At 48.8% G+C, this 23,085-nt stretch overlaps 1 protein-coding gene and 1 pseudogene across 1 annotated transcript in view; one reads left to right on the forward strand and one right to left on the reverse strand.

The window, feature by feature from the left end:
- Positions 1–23,085, reverse strand: part of Gdi (GDP dissociation inhibitor) — a 114,441-nt gene that overhangs the window by 34,838 nt on the left and 56,518 nt on the right. The gene's annotated exons all lie outside the window — the stretch shown is intronic.
- Positions 4,243–7,489, forward strand: LOC139061439 (uncharacterized; annotated as a pseudogene).

Genomic DNA, 23,085 nt, shown 5'->3' on the forward strand with positions numbered 1-23,085 from the left:
GCCAGTAACGCGAGGACGCAGAACTTGTTCCTCTTCTCGATTACTTAAAGGGAAGAACAAGCAGCGTGCCGAGGTTATTCACCAGAGGGCTGCCTTCCTTCTGCTTATGCCACGACGTTCTCTATAAAAAGAACTTTTCACCTAGTGGCAGCAGCTACATACTGGTCATTCCCACATCTCTTCGCAACGAAGTCCTACATGCCTGTCACAACGAGCTGACCACTGGTCACCTAGGCTACACTCGGACATTGGCAAGAATTAGGCTAAAGTACTATTGGCCGAGACTTGCGTCGATCGTGAAATGTCGGTTACACGTCGGTTACACACAGACATGCCTGGACTGCCAGCGCCGCAAAGCCCTACCCGGCAAGCCAGCTGGACTGCTGCATGCTGTTCAGATACCGCAAGCACCGTTCGAGCAAATTGGCATGGACCTTTTAGGTCCATTTTCCCTGTCTACTGCCGGAAATAGATGGATAATCGTCGTCACAGATTCCCTTACTCGATACGCCGAAACAGGTGCAATCCAACGTGAAACAGCAGCCGAAGCAGCGCGATTTTTCACCGAAGCCGTCGTCCTAAGGCATGGCGCTTCCACAGTGGTCATAACAGACAGAGGAGCTGCGTTCACAGCTGCGCTTCTGGATACCGTTTTGCGACTAAGTGGTACCACTCGCCGAAAGACCACGGCTTATCATTCTCAAACCAATGGACTGACTGAACGTTTTAATAAGACTGGCAGACATGATGAGTATGTACATTGACGTCGACCACAGGAACTGGGACGAGCTTTTACCATATGTTACATTTGCGTATAACACAGCTCGCCAAGAGAACACGCATGGCACCTTTCAACCTCGTTTATGGCTGGGAAGTGACAACAATGTTGGACGCAATGCTGCCACACGAGTGCGATGACGACGAGACTGGTGCCAAGGATTTTACGCAACATGCAGAGGAAGCCAGGCAGCTTGCGCGTTTCCGAATCCAAGAACAACAGTATTATGACGCCCGACACTACAATCTTCGACACAGACCCGTCACATACAATGTCGGTGACCAGGTGTGGGTCTAAATTCCTATTCGTCGGCGGGGACTGTCTGAGAAGCTCCTGCGAAGATACATCAGCCCGTACACAGTTCTGCGCCGCATCAGCGATGTGAATTATGAAGTTGTCCTCGACAGTCATACCTGCTCCAAACGCTGGCGGCATCTGCCCAAGGTTGTGCACGTGCTTCGTATGAAGCCATACCTTTCCTCATGACCTCAACTTTGCAGATTGGTGCATCGGGACGATGCCTCTTCTTCCAAAGGACGGGCAAAGGCCATATCCTATATGGTCGCCGCGGGTATGTGCCAGGCGATGAGAACGACGCTGTAGTAGTGCGCGAGTAGAAATACAGTGACTACAACGACGTCGCATTGACTGCTCTCATAAAGTGCTTTTTCATGTTCTCGACGCCGGCTTTCCCATCTCCTACTAGGCTGTGACAATATGTGGGGTTACGTTCCGGCAAATTTCGTTCATGCGGGATTGTTGTACTGCAATATTTCGGGGAAACCAAATCTGGGAGATATTTTTCCAGAAGGACAACTTGACTAGAATGTTATTTTCACATTTGCAAATGACCACAATCACATGAACATCAAGGACTCACCTTTGCAAGCATTTTGTGTTGCAGCTGATTTCGCCTTCTTCAAATGTTCGCTATATGTTCGATTGTAACAAGATCCATTTCTCCGACATTTTGCAAAAAACGTTTCCCAGCGCCTTATCACACATGGAGGAGCATAACTGTGTTCTGGCTTTTTTTTTTACACTACTAAACTGCTGCTGGTACTCTGCATTGCTGTGTGGTATTGACAAAATACCGAGCATCACTTGTGCAATACGGCTGAACTTTAGCATCCTATCTGGACCTCTCAGCTACGAGACAGATGTCCACTGAATGTCTGCTCTGATCGTTCAGTACATATGCAGAAATGGTGCAAGCCTGCAGCTTTACAAATTCCATTCCTAAAGAATCAAGAGCTTTGAAGTCTCACATCTGCTGCGGCAACATGGCTGGAAACTGCTTCACAAACAAAAAACAAGAAGAACACTTCTGAGAGACATGCTATCTATATGGCCTTAAGATGAGCAACCTCTGTATGTAGTAGAGTAGCGTCTTCCAATGGAAACTTGAGGCTGATGTAGTCGCGTGCTGTTGTAATTTCGTAGAGCACTGTAAAACTCCTGCTGCTCCTGCGGCTTGAGGTTTGGAATTGAACTAGTTTCTAGGCCAATGACTAAATCTTCGTCCTGAGCTTCCCTGCTCTGGTACCCGATGCTGAGCACATTACCCTGCTGCTTCAAAACACTACGATTCACAAATCTTGACAGGACGACTTCAAGCAGACCAAGCAGGTGAGATCGCAACACAGGAATGCGAGGTGCCCGTGCCTCCAAACACTGGTTCCCCTTTTGAAAAACACTAGCAGTGTTTTGCAGGAACAGACAGTATGCTTTATTATGTTCCGAGCTCACGAAAAATTATTTCCTCACGAGTCATGCAGTGCCCATCAGAGCTCTCCTTTTCCGGGTTTCTTTGCTGGCGGCAGCTGGACCTGGCCAGAAGAGTGCTTTCTCTTGGACTTGCAGCCAGCATTTTTTCTGTTGTAAATCGTATTTGAGTGCAGTCAACTGTTAGGATGCTATAGCATACAAGAAAGCTGAGTCTCTTGGTGTCCTTCTTCGCCTCACTTAGAATTCAAAAGGAGTGCCGAATGGTCAAGCAGGCAGGTCAAACATTTCACAAGAGAGCCACCTGGTCAGGACGTGCTTCAACACTTTTCTGCACTTTTTGTTATGCATGGTGTGGAATTCTCGAAGAGAATTTTTCTAGAAGGTATCCACAAGAATTTCGTAGACCTTTGAAGGCAGGCACAATGCTGCCTTTTCAGCTGCAAGGTTTATAAGGTGGCACAGACGTCCAGTTTTAATTAGATTCCCTTGAACTTGGGTCAGCCCTGCAGCAATGCCGTTCTTTCTGCCCAACGTAATACTGGCCATTGTTCGAACAGAATGCCACACAGTTCGCAATTGGGATATTGAAAGTCGCCACTGCATCCGCAATAAATTTTCCAATGTTGCACCCAGTTCCTTGTGCTTGTAGAGTACTTTAGCAAAACGGCTTGCTTTCAACAGGCCTGTATTTTGCACACAATATGTCACAATAGGATACAGTTGGGCCATGCTATCACTGCTGCCATCTTTTGCGACAGCGAAAACTAAGTGCAATCACAACGCATCTTGGGAATGGTAAACCATTTCGCCAACAATTGTAGTTGTCTCTGTTCGGGTACCTTTTTGCAATGTCCAAGTGACGAAGTGGGAAACATCTTGCAGAGCGGGGGATCAACGTGGCCAGTGGCGGCCAGCAGAAGGTCGTGCTCCAGCAAAGATCCGGTGAACAAGCACTCTGCACGGACATTATCGCTGTCTTTTTTACGGAAGAATTATGCAAGCTGCTGCTTCTCTTGGCTGTGAAGGTAGACGACATGCTTCTGCGATCAGACATGGGCGACAATGTCCATCTTGCCTCCTTGAGAAATGCCGAAACCACAACTACAAATGACGAAGCCTGCATGATGCTTTGCTCGATGGCTGTGGTAGTGTTTAATTGAACTGTCACACCAAGCGAGTGCCAATGCTGTATTTTTGGGGTTTAAGGGGGGACGCGGGTTTCAAAAGTCGAAAAATCGCGAAAAAACCGATTTTTCAATAAGTATATATTTCGGCTATACGTGTTGTAAACTACCTTTCCTGTAATTATTAACGCCTAATTCACCGTGGAAATGCTTCTAATTCGATATACAACAGGCCACGGCAGCCCCAGAGCCGCGAGCGAACGGCGAAAATAACCAAACATCGCGCGCGCGCCATTTCCATGCCGCTGAACCGAGCGCCGCCATCTTGGTCTTGTTTTGCTTGTGAATGCTTGCCCTTTCCCGTGTTGCCTTCGCCGGCGGCGGCCGCGGCATGGTAGAAGCATGGCTTGCACGAGATTGGAGGCCTCGAAGCAGTGTTTGAGGTTCCCGCGTCTCGAATTCGAGCTGTGATTGGACGAAGCGCGCGCTCCTGGAGAACGCGGGGGAGAGCGTGGCTGCTATTGGCTGCTGGGCACGCTGACACATGGTCTCTCCCCCGGCGCGTCGTCTGCCGCTGCTCGCTCCGTTGACGGCGTTCTTAGTGCGCTCGCTTTACTCTTCACCATTTTCGAGATCGCTGTCTTCGCTACCGTCGGGATTCTTGTGGCGTGTTTTGAACGGTTTTGTGCACCCTACGGATCGTCGCGCGTCCGTTCACGATGGTCCCTAAGCGGAAATTCAAAACGCAACATGCGTTCGGTGCGCGGCGTCGTTCTATGAATGCCGTCCGCATGGCGAAGTTGGCAAAGCGCGTTGCCGGCGATTGCGGAGACGCTTCCTGCAGTGCTGCCTCTGCTACACCGCTAGAAGAAGTCTGCGTTGGCACTTCCAGCGCCGTACCTTCCAAGTCAGCAATGCAAGGAGACGGCGTTTCAAGTGTGCCTGCTGTCCTGACCGCATCAACCTCGGCGATCGCGGCACCCTATCTCGCGTCTGTCGCCGTGAGCAAAGACGCATCGTCGACCGTGCGCGTGAAAACGCACTTTCTGACGCCGGAGGAGATAGAGGCGGCGGAGGCACAACGTACCGTATTTACACGATTGTAAGTCGACCCCTTTTTTTAAATTTGAAAGTCTGAAGTTGGGGGGTCGACTTACAATCGAAACCAAAACATGGCGCCGCCAAAAAAAACGATACCAACGGGAGCTACAATGTAGTTACAATTTTATGGTTCCTCTATGGCCCTACCCGTATCTTTTCGCTATCCCGCGTGTTTGTTCGCTTTTCGGAAGGGTTTTTCAACATTTTTGAGTTTTACAGTGCATGCAACAATGATGGGTGAGGGGGTGTCGATAGTTGATGGAAGCGCCGCTGTTCCCATTTGCGGCGGCACCCTCAGAACGGCGGCGCTTGCGGGGAGCATCGGTAGTTCATGAGCAGACAGCGCTTGCGGGTTTCTCTTTTCTGTTAAAAGGCTAGACGCGTTCCACTTGACTGCCGGCTACGTGCTACTTCTATGCTTCCCCAGTAGTCATGAGTGCTCCAGGCCCACTAATCGTTCGGGACTCGTTCACAGCAGCGTTCAAGAGGGCTGCCATCCTTTACGCCGAAGAAACAAATCGCTGCGCAGCGGGCCGCAATTTCGATGTTTCTAAACGGGTGGTGCGAGAGTGGCGACTGCAGCGAAGCGAAATTTTCACCTGTGACGGCAAGTGAGAAATTTCCCACGTGCCGAAGTCTGGACGCTTTCCGGAGCTGTATGCTAAGCTCGCGGCGTACGTCGCTGAAATGCGTGATCGGTCCCTGCCAGTGAAGTGCGACGTGGTCATGAAACAAGCCCGGACCTTCGCCTTAATTTTAAGGTTCTGCTCCGCCGTGAGTACAACGAGTGGCTGGCGGCAGAAGACTGCGAAATTACGCTAACCGGACCTGTCAAAAGAGCCTCCCTGACGGCTGCGTGTGGTTAGGTGCATTTGGCGTGGGCTGCTGTTCTGCAAGATGTTTGCCAAATTTGAAATTTCGCTGGACCACGACGCGCTGTGGGACCGCAGCAACGATGACGATGGCAGCACTAGTGAAGACGAGTAGTCCAGTGACCATGTCAGCTACTAATAAATTTTCGTTATCGAATGCGCCCTCGGGTATGCACTCTTATTTTTTTTTTTTTTCGGTCACGCGATATGGGGGGGTCGACTTACATTCGAGTCGACTTACAATCGTGTAAATACGGTAATGCGGTGAAAAACAAACTTGGTGCCACGCCCGCGACGCTACGAAAATTTCAAGCGATGTCGCCCGATCCCGCACTTGCCACTGCTACTACCGTAGATGAGGTATTTTGCCTTGTGCAAATGTGTGTGTTCGGCCACCTGCTCTCCAAAACCTTGTGCCAGCGCTGCCTTTCAACTGGACTGACAATTCAACAAGGTACCCAGTTCGGACTGGCTACAAAGCATGAGTTGGTATGTCCACATTGTGGGATTATTGCTAATTCTTGGAGTTCACCACGCCAGAATGCAGGAAATGCTTTTGAGGTGAACATCCGAGCCATTATGGCTATGAAGCAAATTGGTAAGGGGCAGACAGCTGTAAATGACTTTTGGGCTGCTATGAATGTATCTCACAGAGGACTTCATCACAAGACGTACCAGGAACATCTGAAGAAGACATTCAGGGGCCCAGAGACTCAACACATGGAGAGTTTCTATTCAGAATCAGCAGCTGCTGTGAAAAAGGTTTACCAGGGAATGGACCCAGGATTTACCAGAGACATTACTGTGGTCTATGATGGCACCTGGCACAAGCGTGGACACACATCCCACATAGGAGTTGGGGCAGTGATAGAGTATCACACTGGCCTCATCTTGGATGCAGTTGTCCTCTCAAACCAGTGCCTCGGGTGTCAAACAGGACCCAAACCAGAAGACTCAGAGTACTCAAGCTGGCGTGAGCAGCACATCTGCCAAAGAAACACTGATGCAAAGTCTGGAAGGATGGAGGTCGAGGCAGCCTTGATCCTTTTCGCCCGTTCACTGACAAAGCACAACCTCCGTTACACAACGATTGTGTCCGATGGAGACAGTGCCACCTACTCTGCCCTTGTGAAGGAGAATGTTTATGGGCTAGTCCCAGTTGTCAAAGAAGAATGCCTCAATCACGTGCAGAAAAGGATGGGGGCTGCACTGCGCAACCTAGTGCAAAAGAGTGATAAGGCATTGGGAGGGAAAGGAAGGCTGACAAAGGCTCTGATCGACAAGCTGACGGATTACTATGGCTGGGCTTTGAGAAACAACTCGAATGACGCGGCAGCAATGCAGCGTGCAGTGATGGCGTCCTACCATCACATCACATCCACCGATGCGGAGCCTCACCATGACCTATGCCCAGAGGGCGCTGGCTCATGGTGCCGCCACAAGGCTGCTGAGGCAAATGGCTTACCACAACCAAGGCACAGGTACAATCTGCCAGGCTATGTCGCTGAGGCTATGCTGCCTGTTTATCAGCGCCTCTCCGAGCCTTCCCTTCTTCAGCGGTGCCTTGGAGCGAAGACTCAAAATGCATCAGAATCATTTCATTCTGTTCTGTGGTCACTGATGCCCAAGGAGCAGCATGCATCCCTGATTGCAGTGGAGTCAGCACTGAATGATGCAGTGATGCGGTATAATGCTGGAAACCAAAGGGCCACCAAAGAAATTTCTCTGTCTGCGGGGCTCACACCTGGCCACCTAGCCATCCATCGAGCCGTGGAAAAAGATGCCCTGCGCATGGGAAAGGCTGAGAAGCGAGGTCAAGCGAAGACTGAGAGGCGGCAGAGAAAGACACCGCAGACACCGCAAACTATTCTGCGGGGTCATTTTAGACCCAGAAATGTTGTGTCAAAACTTCAAGGGCCGTTTTCTCGAAATGAATTTTTTTCCTGGTGTGGCTGCTTATGCAAGCAGTATCTCTGGAACCGCTAATCAGATTCCCACCAGGTTTTTTTTATTGTGTGCCTGAATAAATTTATGAGGGCAAGACAGGCCCACTTTTTCAAGTTATTGAGTCTGGAATTTATTATAAGCAATCAAAATTAGGCTAATGCAAGTCTAATTAGTAACACTAAATTCAATGTTGTGCTAAAACTTTTCAGCAAGGAAATTAAAAAAAAGGGCTCTGTCTTGCCCTGTGGTACCTATTCAGGAATCTTCATATTGAATTTGACAGTGCTAACACATTTTGCAAGTTCTCCAGGCATGTCATAAGGAACCTATGTGAACCATTCTGATATACTCCTGTAACTTGAGTACCAGTGTACGTAGCTCCATGAAACTTTGTAGTTATTCATATGTCTATGCCATGAGTGTACCCTGAAAATTTCATTCAGTTATCTCAAGAAACAAAAAAGTTGGTGTTCGAAGGTAGCCTCCTCCCTTAAGAGACAAATATAGTTTGTTTATCCACTGGCACAACAATATTATTTTATTAAAATGAGTTTTTAAATGTCAGTGGCAATGAAATAAAATTCTAAACCAAGTAAAAAGCCCTATTTCAGATAATTTAGACTCGCAAGTAGCCTCTGTGGAAAACTGTATGCCTGAAATGCGAGCGAATGCTCCACAACATGCTCACAAAATCTATGTTCTTCATGTCAAAACTGGAAAAAAAGAAATGCCGCCATTACCACTCACCAGAAGTGACATACAATTTAGACCCAGGGCGTCTGCTTCCCTTGCTTGTACAGCACTGACCACTGAGCGTATTTAGTGACTGGACTCTGCAATATCTGTGCTATAAGAGACACCTTACGATACCAAAACATTTCTCGAAGACTGTACATGCGCAAAACATGTAGACCTGGCAGCCACGCATATCCGAGAATCAAAGCATGTGACTGGGATGTCTGCATCAGTTTAAATTGACAAATGTTGAAAGGAACGGCTGTCCGAGGGCCCGTGGTCTATGGAAAATAAAACGCAAAGTAAAAAAAAATCCCCACATAAGAAAATCTGCTCGATCATTCACAATTTCTCGCAGCACCGACTACCCCACAGAACTAATGTACAATGGAGACCGAAATTTCAGATGCCATGCAGTGTCTAGCTCGATTTCTTGGACTGATTGCGTGTGCGTGACGTCGAAAATACAGCAACCGCAGACCAAGTTCAAATGTTGCCTGGGCCACCTGTGCCCTCACTTTAGTTATTAGTCATAACAGTGGTTCCTCCACTTTTCCAAGTGCCACTGTGGTGGCTTTCGTTGACCAAACTGCAACTTTGGTCACCAACTCCCAACTAGGCAAGCTTGTTTAACAAGTAGCACGAAACAAGGGGCACTACACCACTGCAACCATACACTGCTCACAACTGCTCTTGTTCCAGGCCACACTGTCATGGGGTTCCTGGCTTATTCCTTACACATTTAGATGGTCCACTTCTGCTTATGCCGGTCCTGCCGCGATCCCTGCCGTGTTTGGACGCAACTGCTCCCTACGTCTGGCAACGTGAACTGGGAATGAATACCAGCGATGCAAGCGCATCGAACCATACATTTGAGCCAGCCACCGGCATTGTCGAGCACGACACTACTGCAACCATCGACACCACTCACAACTGCTCTTGTTCCAGGTAAGTTACTTCAACAGTGCCGAATGTGCCAAAACTAGCAATTGCCGTCGTATTACAGTGTCGTGCCCATTGGAGCTGTGTAGCATTAAAGAGCTGATATTCTCGTGTTTGCTGTGTGTATCTTCTTCCCTCGATAACTTGCTTCTCATGTTATCGGGAGATGTTGAGCTGAACCCTGGCTCAATGAGCAAGACAGCCCACTGCTTTCGAATCCACCCTGGAGCAATTGAAAAACTGGAATCTGGTCCGAGTCAGCTTTGCTTGAATTTAAGGGTATCAAGGACGAACAAGCTACTACTAACGATGAAATCAAAAAACTTTTAGGGAGAGTCACTGCACTTGAAGCTAGTGCAACCGTAACTGCTCCCACTGAAGCGGTTAATCCTCAGAATACCCTGCAATATACTTCAAGCCAGCTACAGCGAATAACATACAGATGTGATGATGCGGAAAACAGATTAAGGGGGGACACGGGTCTTTAGACCCAAAATATCGTAAAAAAACGAATTTTGGAAAATAGCATTTCTCTAATCTACATCTACTATTCTCCCTATCTGCCAAGTTTCAAATCTCGTAAGGTCATATTTCAGCCGTACGAACAATTTAAAAACAGATGGGGCACCTGATTTTTCGCGTGTGTCGACGCGAAAACGACACACATTCAATGACGCCGCGCTCGCGTACTAGTGCCTTGAGGGCGGCCATCTTGGTCTCGTTTGAAAGAACGCGGTTTCAGCTTCAAATATCGCGCGCTGCCGCTTCGTTAGGCTTGCTGGTTCAATACAAAAACTGGCGGCAAAAATAGATGAAACGCGCGTTCTCATTCGCTGTCGCATGCACGTGACGAGATAACGCCACGTGATTGGCTGGGCGCACTCCCGAGCTGTCTGCTAGCCGCAGCAGAGGCGCACGCGAGACGCCATGTTCGATGCGATCGTTGTGTGAGTACGCGCGACGATGCCTCCTCCGCTCCGAAAGTTTGACTCTAAGCACAAGTATGGAAAGAAAAGGAAGAAGACCATGCTCAACAACTTCAAAAAACGCCCCACCGCGTCGCAAGTGGTTGAGGACGAGCCACCAACGGCGTCAAGCGACGGAACTGATGGAGCCGACCGAGTGCTAGGCCTAGGTAGTGCGACAACGAGTAGGTGCGACGAAAACGCCAGCCGCGTCCGTCGTGACACCGTTATGCTGACGCCTTCAGATTTGGAGGTAATCGACATGAGATCCGACGAGAAACTACAATAGCTCGCGTCAACCGCAGCAGTGAGCCGTAAGTCGGAGATCTTGTCCGCTGGCGATGTCGCGGCCGGCCCGATTGACGACGCAGTTTTCACCGTGGTGTGCCTGGAATCGGTGAACGCACTGCTGGAGCATATGAATTGTAATACATGCGGCGGTAGCGCGAAAATCAGCCGGAAGGAGCGCGAATATGGCCTTGCAGTAAGTCTGGTGCTCATATGCTCGAAATGCGGCGACAAAGCGTCAGCGTGGAGCTCGCCGCGTGTGAATGGGACTCGGAAAGTGAATCCGTTTACCGTCAATATTCTGGCTGCGCGCGCAATGCAAAGCACCGGCAATCGGCAAACTGCGTTCAATGATATTTTCGCAACAATGAATATATCGCACCGCGGGCTCCATACGAAAACGTGGCAGGGGTACGTCAAAACGAAGTTGACGCCCGCCGCGACCCGCGCAGCTGAGACGCTTACAACAGAATGCGCGAAGTCGGTCCGGCAGCTTTACAGCCAATTAAACTTCGGCAACCCGGGCAACGTCGCTGTATCGTACGACGGGTCTTGGATGACTCGCGGGCACAGTTCGCACATCGGTGTCAGCGCTGGTGAAAAGTATGCAGCGCATGGAGGAAAAAGACCGGTGCCGATCAGCCGCATCTGAACACAAGCGTGCATCGGCAGAAAATGTGCAGTGCTTGTTCAAAAAGCGCCACAGAGGCACAAATGCCCAAATTGACTATGCCCCAGGAGCCTACTAATGTTTTGGGAATGTGTATGTGCACACATTTGTGACTCTTCACAATTAAATGTGACATTTATTTGTTTTCTTGATTTTCTCGAAATGCTAATTTTACCCACCCAGCAAGACATTTACTGTGATATATCAGTAGCTATCATAGATATAGTACTAATTTTTTTTGTAGCATGAAGCTAGATGTTTGGAGCACCAAACATAGGAAACAGTTTTTCAATTTTCTTTGTTTAAAGTTTTTAAAATTTGTCTTTTGTCTGACTAAAGCATGGCCATGTTCAGAACAATGAAGTTCAGTGCACTATAAAGTAGGAAATATTGATCCAACCATAAAAGTTCTTCCTATGTTGTGAAGCTTGTGCTTTCTTCTATTGGACCATATGTCATTTGTCTATTTTTGTGCAGCGGTTATTTGTCTATTGTAGTAAGAAAAAAGACACCGTAAAATACATTGTTTTCTTAATTAGGTATTGAAATAATGAACCTACAGAAAAAATAATTGCATTTTTAGAATCAGAAGAAACTAAATAAGCATGCCAATTTTTATCAAGTTTGGGTTATAAATAAATAATGATAACTTTTAATCACCATGTCCCCCCTTAAGACAACCAAACTTATTTTTCGGTTTAGAGGATGACAAAAAAGAAGATTGGCCACGCCTGAGGAAAATATTATCAAGCCTGGCGAAGAAAAACGCGAACATCCCATAACCAGTATGCAGCACGAATGGGTTCATCACCTGGGAAAGTATTCTACTGAAGAAAAAAAAAAAAGCCCATAAATGCAATATTGCCTTCATTCAAGGACAAGCAAAGTATCCTGTCTAGAGCACGTAAACTTAAAGAGACCACACTTTCAATTGGTGAAGACTTCGTGCCATCACCAGATGTGGCATCAACATGTGTGGCTGGTAGCTTTTGCCAGGCCACTTGACAAGCCTTTAAGTTGGTGCTCGACAAGTTCTACACAGACAAACAAGTATGTCTATGACACCGCTAGCGACTCCGTAATACAATCTACCAGAAAGCTAGATACAAGCACAAGTTCGAAAAATAATCAGCTGCATTTTTTGCCACAAGCCACTCTCTCGCTCTTAGTGGCCTACACTAACATTAGAAGTTTGCTACCTAAACGCGATACACTTTGTGCTTTTCTAGATGACAGAGTCAGACATAATAGTACTGACAGAGACGTGGTTGAATCAAGGAATCGACAACAAGATGATTCTGCCAGGTAATAATCTTTATGTGATGTTATTGGGCCGGATCACTCCAGAAAAAGGGAGAAGCAGCACGCCAAAGCAAAAACACACATCAGACATGTATTGACGTACACAACACGGATACGGCACACACGCGTCACGATGTCCCAAAATGCCTCATAGGCGACATGCACTATATGTATCGGTGGATTACGATCGGCCTACAGTTCCGGCGGCAGCTTGTGTCGCCGTGTCTTAGACCTCGTTGAACCGATGCCGGCCAGCGGGGTCGGACAACAGTGTAGGACGGCCGGGTCGGACAGCTGGGTCGGACGGCCGGGACGGTTGGCTGGGTCGGACGGCCGGGACGGTTGGCTGGGTCGGACAGCCGGGTTGGACGGCCGGGTCGGACAGCTGGGTCGGACGGCCGGGACGGTCGGCCGGGTCGGACGGCCGGGTCGGACGGCCGGGTTGGACCGCCTCGCGGCGCTCAGGTAGCCGGCCGCAGTCACCGGGTCGCGTCCACAGCTGGCGGGGTAGCCCTGTGGCCGCTCACCCGAACGCTCGAGTGCCCTGGTTCCGGACCGCCAGCCCTCCTGGACCAGTGCCCAACGGAAGAGCGGGGCGAGGTAGCCTCCCAGCGGGCGACAGTGTTGCTTCAGGTGTGGCGTATTGGCGTGGTCGGCGATAGCTCCTATGGGCCAGACGCCCAGCGAGGAAGCTGCTTTTTCGGCGACCGCCGAATCTCGCGCACTGCTCACGCCACGAGCCACGGGCCACACTCTCGCGCCACGCTTTTTGAGGCGCCACTGCCGGCGCTCCCAAATCGGTGTCGATGATGATGATGGTCCTCTTCGCCACCGCACGGCGCACCGTCTTCATATGTTTAGGCTTCGCACTCCCGCGTACCATATATTATGACAATACCCCCCTTTTCGAGAAAGTTGTTCGCAACTATTCTAACACAAGGACGCGGGATGAGAAACAGAAAAAAAGGAAAATTGTCATGTACGTCTGTCCAATTGTTCATATGAGTACACGACACATCTTGCTCACAGGGCATTGCACCCAGTCAAAGAACGAACGCACAAGTCTGTTCGCTTTCAACTAAATACTAAGCACTTGAGATGTCGCAATGTCTAATCGCATTTTGATATATAAACAGGTGATTACGCGCGACTCGACTCAAGTAGTCGGCTCCCACATTGTCACAATCTTTTATGTAGTTAACAGTAAAAGAATACTCCTGGAAAAGGAGACTCCAAGGCAACACTCTGTTGACGTGCCTGGCGCGCTCCTCTGTGGGCTTGTTTCCGCTGGCCTGGTCCTCGGCGCTTTCTCGACTTCGGAGGGTCTTGTGTCGGCGCTTCTAAGACTTCAGGACCGAACGAACTTGTCGCATTCTTGCACGCACACACAAGCACACATTGACGAGGAAGTGGAGCGGCCTGTATTTTCCCTTTAGCTGTTGTCCTTTGGCACTTGTCGCACGACTTCACAAAGCGTTTTACGTCTTTGTGTACATCTGGCCAATAATATTCTTGTAGGATACGATTGGTTGTTCTCCTGATACCTTTATGCCCTTCTATGATGTTTCCATGTGCCCCTTCTAATATGCCAGATCTAAATGCTTTTGGTATGACCACCTGCTTAAAGGTTCTGCCAGTGGCCCGATGGTAAAGGCGATACAACAATCCTTTTTCTTCCAAGAATTCGTAGCTGTGGCCCTTTCCCGAGTTAAACGACTTGCTTATTTTCGCAAAAATATGTTTCAGCGTCGGGTCTTTCCGCTGTTCTTCAATGAGTTGTCCTTTTGTCACGTCACGTAAGGCGATTGTCGGAACGCACAAGGGACGAATCTTGCCTTTGTCTTCAGTTCTGGCTTCAGCCACGCTCGATACATGCTGAGGCTTCCTAGGCGCCTTATTCAGCTTCATTTCTATCGGCGACGACTCCAGGTTGGGAGCATCGGGGTGCTTCCAGTCAGAGTCCGGATCGTATGGTCCTCTGACGCCTGGAAGATTTCCCAGAACAAGGTCGTAGAGGGGCTCGTCCATACATGCCACTGTTAACGTGCCTGTAAAATACGGCGTGTTCACTGGCACGACAGCCTCAGGCAGGTAGCTTGTTGAACCATCCAGAAGAACAACGTTCCTCTTTCTTCCTGTCATATATACCTCTGGAACGAGTTCCCGTCTGACAATTGCGGTATTACAACCGGTGTCTCGTAATACACGAACACTTCTTCCCAGCAGCCGGCCTTCAACCACTGGCATCCCGTCGATGGGAAAAGTTACAGCAGTCCCAGGGTTCTTGTCATCGCTGTCGCTTGATCGGCGAGTTTTCTTTCCTGGACGCTTTGATTCATTCACTTGACGAGTTCGGACTGGTTGAGATTTGGCGAGTGCACACGCTGAACGTGGTTTGTTGTCCCCGTACCCAGTTCGGCAATTTTCAGCTGTGTGTCCCGTTCTGTCGCACAATTCACACTTCAGCATGCGCTTAGGTGGGGCACGGCAGTCAGGAGCCAAATGTCCAAACCGATGACAAAGGGTGCACATAAGTTGCGGTTTCCTGGGAGCTTCAATGTTTTTTCCATCAAAATCCTTTGCGTTATCGGGACCCTTTCCTAGGTTTGTCCAGTTCTGCGCTTCAAGAAAGCGATCCGTCAAGCTAGCAAATTCGTCAAGGGATTTGCACTCTCGCTCCTTCAAGAAAATGACTAGCTTTGGCTCACAACAACGCAGAAACTGTTCAGAGATCATGTGATCTCGTAGACCTTCATATGTTTTAGGCACATTAGCCATCTCAATCCAATGGTCAAAATAGGCTGAAATTCTTGCTGCTAACTGTCTTCCAGTTTCGCCCTCTACTGCTCGTGCTTTACGAAACTTCTCTTGGTAGCCTTGAGCCGTGAATTGAAACCTTTGTAGCAAAGCTTTCTTTACCTTCGGGTAATCTAATGAATCGGTGGCAGTCATCCGACCGATCACAGTTAACGCTTCCCCAGTCAGACACATGCTCAAAGCAAGAGCCCATTTTTCTTGTGGCCAGTCCTGTCCTGTTGCTACGCGCTCAAATCGCTGTATATACGCGTGTAAGTCATCGCGTTTCTCGTCGAACAAAGGAAGTAACTTCTGTGGATTGAGGGATGAAGAGGAGGTGCTGGGCGCAGTCAAAATTTCAGAAGCCGCTGCTGGCACATTCCGAGCTCCTTCCTGAAGCTGCAGCTTTAGCTGGAGGATCTCACGCTGCCTCTCGTCAGCTAAGCGCGCTAATTCAGCAGCTTCCTTCGCTGCCTCTCGCTCGCAGCTCTCTCGTCCCTTTGTTTTGCCTGTTCGGCCTCAATCCATCTGCGAAGTTCTGCGCCTGACAATCCTATTTGGAGTCCTATAGCCGTGATTTTCTCTAAATCCATGGTGCCGTCTACTAATGTGTGTCTGCGCTCAAGCGAAACTGCCCCCTTTCGCTGTATTTACGAGTGAATCCTGGCAGGCTCGCCAGTTTGTGATGTTATTGGGCCGGATCACTCCAGAAAAAGGGAGAAGCAGCACGCCAAAGCAAAAACACACATCAGACATGTATTGACGTACACAACACGGATACGGCACACACGCGTCACGATGTCCCAAAATGCCTCATAGGCGACATGCACTATATGTATCGGTGGATTACGATCGGCCTACAGTTCCGGCGGCAGCTTGTGTCGCCGTGTCTTAGACCTCGTTGAACCGATGCCGGCCAGCGGGGTCGGACAACAGTGTAGGACGGCCGGGTCGGACAGCTGGGTCGGACGGCCGGGACGGTTGGCTGGGTCGGACAGCCGGGTTGGACGGCCGGGTCGGACAGCTGGGTCGGACGGCCGGGACGATCGGCCGGGTCGGACGGCCGGGTCGGACCGCCTCGCGGCGCTCAGGTAGCCGGCCGCAGTCACCGGGTCGCGTCCACAGCTGGCGGGGTAGCCCTGTGGCCGCTCACCCGAACGCTCGAGTGCCCTGGTTCCGGACCGCCAGCCCTCCTGGACCAGTGCCCAGCGGAAGAGCGGGGCGAGGTAGCCTCCCAGCGGGCGACAGTGTTGCTTCAGGTGTGGCGTATTGGCGTGGTCGGCGATAGCTCCTATGGGCCAGACGCCCAGCGAGGAAGCTGCTTTTTCGGCGACCGCCGAATCTCGCGCACTGCTCACGCCACGAGCCACGGGCCACACTCTCGCGCCACGCTTTTTGAGGCGCCACTGCCGGCGCTCCCAAATCGGTGTCGATGTTGATGATGGTCCTCTTCGCCACCGCACGGCGCACCGTCTTCATATGTTTAGGCTTCGCACTCCCGCGTACCATATATTATGACACTTTACAAAATTTATAGAAACGACCGCATCGATAAGTGCCGTGGGGGTGTAGTTATCGCTATTCAAAAAACCCTTCATTCATATTTTGTTGATTCCGGGGGCTGCTTTTGATGTGTTCTCCAGCGCTGTACTCATTGGGGCCTGTTACTGGGCACCAGATTTTAACCATTCCTTTTTGAATGACTTGCGGGACAGTGTTACTAAAGCACTCAGCTGTGTAAATCCAACCACATTTATCTTCTTCGCGATTTCAATTTTCTGCTTTTTGACTGGGAACATATGTGATCTTCATATCATGCGTCTCTGGAACTAATCAATCTAACATTAGATTTTAACCTCTTCCAAATAGTGAAGGCGCCTACATGCGCTTCCAATACTTTGGACTTGGGTTTTCACAAACACTCCTGACACAATAATTTCCCTTTCAAATATGAGCGGCTTTAGTGATCATAACCTCATTCAAGTAGCTGTTAGCATCCCGAAGTCAGTGGCACAACAACAAAAATTCTCATCTATAACAGCGTAAATTACGATGAGATTAACTCCCAACTAGAAGAATTTTTTTTTTTGCCAAATGTTGCCAAATGCTACCTTCATTTAAGTGTGGATCTGTAAATGACAACTGGGTACTCTACAGGGACAAATTAACTGCCTTAGTAGACCGGTACGTCCAGATAGTCTCCATAACTAATGACAAATCCAGCCCTTGGCTCAGGAAGTCTCTTCGTAAACTAAGGAATAGAAAGAAGCGTTTGTACAACAGGGCTAAACGCATGCGCACTGCTGAGGCTTGGAAGATATACAAAGACTGTTTGAAGAATGGCTGCTCAACGAGATCTTCCACAGCAGAAACGCACTACTCGCAGAACCTACCATTGCTACTAACTTCCAATCCCCAAAAATTTGGATATCTCCGAGAAGAGATACTAACACCATAGCTTTACACGGAACAGAAAACATACCTATTTCTAGTGCCGATTGCCCCGTCGTATCCAACACGTCTTTTTCATCTGTTTTCACTCGGGAGGACTTTTCCAAGGTTGCAACTTTTCTCGAACTTGACGCCGCATACATGGAACCAATTGTTATCACTGTTGAAGGCGTTAAATTACTCATTAGTAACCTCAACATATCCATTTCAGCTGGTATTGACAACATTAATTCCAAGATATTAAAGAACACCATCGCTGCCTCAAGCAAGATCTTATACCATATTTTTGAACAATTCCTAGCACCTGGAAAGTTACCCACCGATTGGTTAATGGGAAAAATAATACCAATTCACAAATATCAATATGTTCACTCGCCTGACAACTATCGGCCCATATCTTTGACCTGCATATGCTGCAAAATGCGTGAGCACATAATCGCTTCACACGTGTACAACCACCTGGAAGCTCACAATTTTTTTCTAATCAGCGTGGTTGTAGGAAGAGATTTTTCTGTGACCCACAATTATTTGAACTAATAACTGACTTGCACTTTAACATGGACTGCAACCTTCAAAGTGACTATCTTTCTTGACTTTTCTAAAGCTCTTGACCGCCTGCCCTGCTGCGGCCTAATTTATTATCTGCCCTACGACTTGACTAACATTATCCTGGATTTGTAATTTCCTTTCCCTTTGAGAACAGTTTACTGTTAGCAATTTTTCTTCCCCACCTTATTCTGTTAGTTCTGGTGTGCTGCAAGGCAGCATTCTCAGGCCCTTACACTTCTTAATCTACATTAACAACTTACCCAGCCAGTTTACTTCCTGAATGCGCCTTTTCGCCAATGACTGCATAATCTTCCGTCCTATTGACACGACTAACGATCACTTGCCACTTCAAGCAAATCTTTGCCTTATCGCTAACTGGTGTAACAAATGGCTCATGACACTGAACTTTACAAAGTGCGAGGTAATGTGCGTCAGCCGAAAATGTGTAAATTTTAAATTTTCGTATCCCCTTAACGCTATGCTTTCCCACACTTCATTATACAAGTACCTTGGTGTTAACCCTTTGAGGTCCAATTATTTTGAAAAAAAACTTTCTCAGGTGGTCAAATTACTGCATTGCGGATCTTGTATGTACAAACTGTATAAAGTCAGGAATAAATAGTAAAAAATAATTGGGAACAGTATTTTGGTGTCGGCATCACTCAGAACTGCAAAATGTTCAATAGTATTTCCGAGCGTGGTACTCCTTGAAACACGGGTCTACGCACAGCGCCTTATCGCAGTCTGCACACCTAAAATGCGTGTCTGCTCTCTTGGAGCGAGGAGTTGTGTTGGCACACACATGACTTCTCTGCATGCGGCTGCCTTGGGCAGAGGTCTGAGGCACCCTCTCGCGTAAGCGCGTTGCCGCCGAGAGCGAGAATACCTCTTGGGCGGTAATGATAAACAAGCTAAAAGCAGTGCCAATCAAGATAGAAATCAACTTCCGCTGCCCCTGCGAGAGCGTGGTGACAGAGAAAAACCACGTTTCGCGCGCCTCCGTTGCAATGACGTGGCGAAACCGAAACCGCATTGCCACTGTGAGCAAGAATACCTCGTGAGCAGTAATGATAGACAAGCTAAGAGCAGCGCCAATCAAGATAGAAATCAACTTCCACCGCCCTGCAAGAGAGTGCCGACAAAGAAAAAAAATGACGTTTCACATGCCTCCGTTGCGATCACGCGGCGAAACTGAAACCGCCAAAGGGGCGCTGCCGCAGTCTGAGCGACGCGCTGAAGCTAGCAATCAGCTCTGTTTATCTTCCCAAGAAGGTAGCACCAGTTTCAAATGCATCTTGTAAGTGCTAAGAGGTGGCAGCACCTCCCGGTGAGCACGCATCGTCATTATGGCGCGAAATTTCAAACGGAGGGTCGGAACCATACCCGTACGGCAAAGACCTTGCGGGACAAAAAACCGCCGCCGTACATGTACAGCAAAAACCTTCAAAGGGTTAAAGAGAATCTTTCCCAGGTCCCACACATCACTTCTACATGCGCCAAAGCACCACATTCTCTTGGCTATCTACGACACAATTTGCGAAATGCCCCGACAAACATTTGAAAACGCGCTTTCCAAATATTCATTCTGCTACAGTTAGAATTCCCCTCCTCAATTTGGTCCCCTCATCAAAATTACCTAAACAATATTACAGAAAGGATACAAAATAGAGCAGCCCTGTTCATATCTCGAAACTACAGTATGAACTCGAGCATTAAACAAATTAAACCAGACCTTCACTGCCGCAACATCACTCTTTGTGCTTATTCCACAAGTACATTTACACTAATAAACGAATCCGGTTACAACTACAAATACCCCACCCTTTTTCATGCAGATTACATAATCAGTTCAGTTTTATGCACATATATGGTAAAACAAATGCATTTAATTCATCTGCACTACCTAATGCCATTCGTCTCTGGAATGGCCTCCCTGATAACCCTGGCACATTCTGCTGTCCATTACTCACACTTCCCCCATTTAATACTGTTTATGAATGCCCAGTCTAATGTATTTTATTGAGCTTTGTTGCAAAGTTGTATATTATTTTCATAAACAGTATTCCTTTTGCTCTGTTAATGGTAACAAGTGTTCGTTTGCCTTCAGATATTGCTTTGTATTCCCAGTGCCTTGAATACTGTATAAGTCAACGACTGAATTTTCGGACGCCCAAATTTTCGGGCATGGCTGATAGTTCAGAAGTCTTCGCGGCACCGCCACGAGCTCCATAGAATCAATGTATAAGGACATCTGAAGTTTCTGACGCTCGAAACCCCGCCGTCCAATTTTCTGGACTTTTTGATGCGACAGAGGGTACTTTGGTTCCTCGCGCAGCGCCCTTGCGAAGGAAATCGACTTGCAGCCGAAGCATATCACCGCTTTGAACCACAACTAGCCGAATCTAGCCGTCACACACCGATTTCGTCTGGCCACGCTGGCCATGTTCATCGCCGCACTTCCACCTCCGGCGGAGTTTCCGGAGCGGTGCTATTTTGTTTGCACAGGCCACATTTTGGCTAGCATGGTGTATGGTTGTGCTGTTATGTCAAGTGTGCTCTGCGACGCTAGGTCTAGGTGCTTCGACGCTCGTCAGCGAACTCCACTGTTCGCAACCTGAGGATTTCGCTTGCCTTCGATGACCCCCGCTCCGTCTTTGTTGTCCTCGCCGATGGCATCGAAGCGCGGAAAGCTGTACCATACCCACGGAAATAACTTTTGAACAGTTCGTTGACACTAACGAGCTCAACTTCTGCGCAGAACTGACTGATGAGGAAACAGTCCGTCAGGTTGCGGGGGATTCAGAAGACTCCGATGCTGAAAATGAGAAGCCAATGCCTGCGCCGCCTACAAGTGCCGAGTTGACACGAGCACTGTTGACTCATCGGTGTACAGTGCTGACATGACCCTTGCTCAGATCGAGGCGAATATGATCGCATGCAACCGGAACGCCGTCCGAACAACAATCAACAAGTTCTTCAAGCCACTGCAGCAATAACACCGGCTGCCCGACGATGCACATGTACATAATAAACCGGCAGTCGGCTGCATACAGAGTTTCCGAACGCCTCTTCTTATAGCACCTTCACTGATGCTTTGGCAGGGTTTCGGAAGCCTGGTACATCGCCCTTTGCCTCTAAATCCGAGAAAAAAAGAAAGAAGGTGCGTCTTTTGGCATGCATTCATCTTTTCGGACTGCCTGAATTTTCGGATGTTGACTGTAATACGGCAATCTCTTTATAGCACTGTTCCTGTTGGAAATTCGTACTTTTTATGTCCTTACCATTTGAAATGCTCCCCTTGCTTTATGCCCTTGCCATAGGGAATGTAAGGTTCTTTTTAATGAATAAATAAAGAAATAATAATGTTAGGCCCAGCTGGTAGGAGTGTCGGCAGCATGTCGTCAGGAGATGCTTGCCTTGGGTACATTTGTATTCATGGGCAACAACAGAGATAGGGCATGCGATCACCACTCACACTGAACTGACAGCAGCATGTGAAGTGGAGTTTGGTTGCTTGGGTGATCAGCCACAGCAATTACAGTCGAACCTCGATATATTGAACAGCGCGGTGATCGCAAAATAGTTCGATATAGCCAGAATTCGATATATAATATCACGTGGAAAACGCGTTAAAAACTAGCGCAAATCAATCAATGAGCCAATCGTGGCGCAATAGATACTCGCATGAAGCTTCAAACAAAGTATTTATTTCGTTCACTGAAAGTATTGAAGCAGCGTAGCCTGCTTAATATTGGCAACCACGTGCTTGACCACAGCGTCCTCAACATAGTCCAAACGGTCCGCAAGAGACAGTCCAGTGCCTTCTATTGCACCGCAGTAGCGGCGTACAACGGCCAAAACAGCTACAGCCTCAGTTGCAGTCGGGAGCGGGGCAACATCAGCGCTTGCTGGATCAGCCCTGGCAGCGTCTTCGTTTGGCCGCTCAGCAGTCACTTCTGCCGCGATCTCTATGTCTGTTAACTCCGCCACTGTTCCGGTGCTGTCGTCACCCCCAACGAAGTCCTCAATGCACATGCTGTGTGGCTCAGCACCGACAAAGCGCTCCAACTGGCTCCAGGTTTCTTCGAGCTGGCATTCTTCCGGGCCCTTACGTCGATAAACCATTTGTACAGTGCCTTCTCGACGTCTTCAAAGGCAGCTTTGCACACCCGCCGCACGCCTGAGTGCTGGTTCTGTTTCGCCTTGGCCTTTATGTCACTCTTGTTTTTCAGCAGAGTGCTCAAAGTACTCCCTGGGATGTTGAAAGCTTCAGCGACGCTCGACTTCTCCATTTTCAACGCGCTGTATCACTTCCAATTTCGCAGCAAATGTGAGGGACGTCCGCTTCTCCACGTTTGCAGCCATCACACCAACCACGACAGGCCACGACAACCACAGGCCGACGCGTGCCAGTGGTTGGGGCATAACAACGACTGGCGTAGCACATGCGGCAGCACCATGCAGCACCGAGACGCACGTGTCGTTGACGTTGTCAAACTAGCCAACCTGGCCAAGCCACAGCCACGCCAAGCCGCCGCATGCGTACGCCGCTACGTTCAAATGGCACCCTCGGCGCAACCGATGTGGGCAGCTGTCGTACGCAGCAGTCTGGAATGCCCATCGCGCCACCGCTATCTTCGAAAGTGTTGCGGGAAAGTTCGCCTCCTGTCAACAGAGCGCACTTTGTCTGGGGCGGTGGAGTTCGATATATCCATTTTACATTCGGCCCCGTTCGAAATAAAAAATTAGAGATGCATGCAATTTTCCACGCGATATAGAAAGTGTTCGATATAAGCAATAATTCGATATATCCGTGTTCGATATATCGAGGTTTGAC

This window comes from Dermacentor albipictus, chromosome 6 (genome assembly GCF_038994185.2).
Source record: "Dermacentor albipictus isolate Rhodes 1998 colony chromosome 6, USDA_Dalb.pri_finalv2, whole genome shotgun sequence".
NCBI classification, from domain to species: Eukaryota; Metazoa; Arthropoda; class Arachnida; order Ixodida; family Ixodidae; genus Dermacentor; species Dermacentor albipictus.